The sequence below is a fragment of the Etheostoma spectabile genome, chromosome 20 (assembly GCF_008692095.1).
Source record: "Etheostoma spectabile isolate EspeVRDwgs_2016 chromosome 20, UIUC_Espe_1.0, whole genome shotgun sequence".
NCBI lineage: Eukaryota > Metazoa > Chordata > Actinopteri > Perciformes > Percidae > Etheostoma > Etheostoma spectabile.
In genome coordinates this window covers 4,993,895-4,997,969 of record NC_045752.1, presented here as the reverse complement: position 1 = coordinate 4,997,969, position 4,075 = coordinate 4,993,895, and the positions used below count along the sequence as shown (strand labels likewise).

General features: G+C 38.3%; 1 protein-coding gene across 2 annotated transcripts in view; it reads right to left on the bottom strand.

Moving 5' to 3' along the window:
* Positions 1–4,075, bottom strand: part of LOC116669645 (unconventional myosin-X) — a 51,729-nt gene that overhangs the window by 39,544 nt on the left and 8,110 nt on the right. The window lies entirely within an intron of this gene.

The following is a 4,075-nucleotide window of genomic DNA, read 5'->3' as shown; positions in this document are numbered from 1 at the left end:
GTGTGTGTGTGTGTGTGTGTGTGTGTGTGTGTGTGTGTGTGTGTGTGTTTGCGTGTGGTTGAACTAAGGTCAGAGGATATGTGCTCATCCAGGACCTTTTTACACAGACAAAGCACTCTTTCAGGGAGTAACTGACCTCCAACCCTTAAAAGGGGCACAGCGTGACAGAGAAAGGAAACAGGAGGGGACAGAATAGGAAACAAGAAGACGTTGCAGTTAACAGAGCTACTAATGTGGACCACATGTCGATTTTATAATCCAGAAACAATTCCAGCAATTATAGCAAAACATTCCAAAATATCAGCATCTAAATTGTAAGATTTGCTGATTATTATCTATTGTTTTAGGGGTTTTGGGGTGTTGGTCTGACAAAGCAAGACATTTACAGCCATCATCTTGGGTTATAAGTTGTCTGACATTTTATAGTCCAAACAATTCACTGATGTGCAGCCAGGTTTTGAGTGCACAGGCTTCACAATAATGTGTGTAGAGGCTAAGCCCGAGCTTTAAGCCCCTGAGGTGCCGTTCCACTGGTAGAGTAATTGACACACTTTTTACCTTTTAAAGCAATGAAAGTCAAAGTAATATTTGCAGTTAACACCATTGGTTCCATTTTGTTTCCAAGAGATATAAATTGGTAGTCCAGACAAATTACTGCTTGTATATGCTTGTGTGGTGTTGGTGTTTGTGTGTGTGTGTTGCTCTGTGTGGTCAAAAACTGTATGTGCTTCCAGGTTGCACCTGAGAAACCAAAGATTGTTTCCTATTAATACCAAGGGCACTAATTGGCTCTTACGATGTGTATCCATATGTTTCTTGATCATTTTTGGATGACTGTTAAAGAACCCAATTTTCCAGACATAATTACTGGAGTCTAAAGCCTGACAAGAAGTTTGAGCCCTGAGAAGACTCACCAAATGTGTGTGCATGTGAAAGAACTGAGCAGCAGAGGATGGCTGGAAATTACTTGTTTTAGCAAGAGATGGTCCTTCAGCTCCAAGCATGCCCTGAAAACCTATCTCTCTTTTTTTATTTTACCCTCCCTTCTCTTTTTTGGTATCTTTCAGATTTTTTTCTTGTGCTATATATCAATCTGACACACACACACGCAAGCACGCACACACACACAAACACACACACAAACACACACTGATGATAATTTGTTTTTTAAAAACAGTCACAGTCTCCAGGCTGTGGGGTTAACCAGGCAGAAATCATTCACACACAGCAGTCTATGTGCACACACAAAATACACTATATATATATATATATATATATATATATATATATATATATATATATATATATATATATATATATATATATATATGTGTATATGTATGTATATATACACACTGTTGGGTAGCTCAAGGTAAGGCTTAGGGGAACAAATGTCTGAATGGTTTTTGGATACAGACTTAATCGTGCTTGGCCTTTCAGGGAAAAATAAACTTGTATCAATGGCAGAAATTAAGATGCGCACACAAAGTTACACTGGCTATACAAGACCAAGCAAGGCTGTTGCTGCAAAACCCTTGTGTGTATTACTGTAAATTTAGAAATGGAGCAATTTATGGCTCAGGAATTCAACTTTTGATTGGCCAGTGATTCTAGATGCATGAGGCATGATGACGCAAAGATTGGAGTAAATTTGCGTGACCTGTAACATGCAGTTTATTTTAAAATCGACTTAAATGTCCTCAATGAGGCAAGTTTATGTGGAGCTTATTACGAGATAAATCAACAAATGTATTTTTTTTATTTCTCTTACTATAGCTAAATCGCACTAAAGTACAGCTTAAGCATTGGACAAAATCCAATGTTGGTCACATAATGATGTAGCTAGAGGAAAAAGGCTGAAGATAATCAAAGTCATTAGGATTCATTCACTGGGAACCGTGAAATTCTGTACAAAATTTCATAGCAACCTATTATATAGTTGTTGAGATATTTCAGTGTGGACCGAACGTATTGAACCGCCGTCCATATAAACATGCGGCTAGCTGAAAAAAATGACTGAGTTTGACAGTACACAGTGTATGTCTTACTGTAGTGGACCCAGCCACAAATAACCCTAGTTATATGTAATTTAGCCTGTGGCAGCGTACTTTGAAACAGTCTTATATAAATGATTGTATTTTTAAAATTGTAATTAAAAAAACATTTTTCAAATAATTTTATTTTGTTTTCAAAATTTTAAAGTAAGACTTTGTAAATTTTGTAAGAAGAACCAACTCTTTAACAAAAATAAGAGCCTTCCTGTTGTTCTCTCTCTATATATAGCCTCCCTCAGCTCTCTCTCTCTCTCTCTCTCTCTCTCTCTCTCTCTCTCTCTCTCTCTCTCTCTCTCTCTCTCTCTCTCTCTCTCTCTCTCTCTCTCTGCAGTCAGACATCCCTCCTTGTCCCTAAATCCAGCTTGTCTGCCTGTCAGATTCCAGCACACAGAGCCATTATAATGATGGCGATGCTGTGATTTGACCTGATGACCACCCCAGCCTAAGGCTCCATACTCACAAGTACCTCACTTCATCCTGTTTTAACTTATAAAATTACCTTTGACCCCACGTGGACTAGTATGTGACTCTTCTTTTTCTCCCCAATTTCTCCGAATGATCTCCGTGAATAAGAATATAATGCATGTTTTTTGCGTTCTGTCTCGCTCTCTATCTGTCTCCTCTTTGAATAAATTGGTCTCTGGTCCCAGATCGATGTACTTTGCCTAAGCCACGTGTTATCTCTGGGGAAAATGCAGCAGTGAGGACACAGAGGGTTATAAATGACCTGCCGGTGTTACAACCTACACCCACCAAACCCCTTGTATTCTTTCTCCCCTCCCCCCATCTATTACTTTCCCAGACAGCCAGGGATGGTCCTGCATGACAACAAACTCCAGTGCTTTCTGTGTGCATGTAAATACCATTTATGGTGAAAATATTCCCTCTTTGATTCTCACTATGAAATTCAAACCAAACTGCAGTCAAACCAGGGCCTCCAGCTCTGTCCATCACCTTTTCGTCAAGCTCCATTAAGCCTTAATTATCACTTTACGCTCAAATATGACCCCTGACCTCATATCTCCCACCAGTCTCTCTAATCAACAGGAGTTGAAAGAGTACCAAAACATCTCACTCAAGGAATGCTACTGGACAAATTTCTTTGTGCAAGTTAGAAAAACATAATTGGTGCTTTGGTAACGGTAGATTCATTCCTAAAAGCTATAACAGTACATTAGATGATTGATAGCTTTTTTCTTTCAGTCAGACATGATTCTATTCTGCACCACTTGTTCAACCTGGCAGCTATTCAGGAAATGGCAAATGCATTCCTTTTTTTAAATCTATTTGAAGCAAGAAAAGGATTTTGCCTTGTATAACACTAACCTATATTTTACAGTAAACAGTTGTTTGAAAGAAGTAAATCGCATGCTGACAGCTGAGCTTGGGAGAATCTGATTTGCAGGATTGCCTGACAGAATTTTAAATGGAATAAATAACCAAAATCATGTTTGCTTACCGTTTTTTTTCTTTGTTTGATTTTTTGAGAACATAGATTATGAATGCAACGCTAGTTGTCTCTTAAATGTTGGTTGTTGGGAACTCCTGGATAGTCCCAACAAAGACAGACCCTGTTTGAAGCTGCATTACCACCAGACAAAACCAAGGTTTCTACGAAGCAATAAAGGCAAGAGCATATTCAGTATGAAGGACTGTCTGTCTATTTCAGTCATTTCATTTTCAAGCTGTACAATCATTAACAGAACCCTGGAAAGAAGGAAATCTATACTTTTATTCAAAAGTAAGTAAGTAAAAGTAAAAGGAAGGTTTGTAATTAATGGGTTAAAACATACCTAACCTCTACTGTTCCTCCATGTGTCAAGGCTTATATGCAGAGCAAAGGTTGGCAGGGATGTTTATATTATCATTATATGATTATACCAAGAAGAAAAATGGGTGAACTATTAAGAAAATCCTGACCATTTAATAATCTTTCATTATTGAACATACAAAAGAGAGCATCCCCGGAGCATTCAGCTCGGACGCTTGAACAGCTGTTCGTGTGTGTGTGTGTGTGTGTG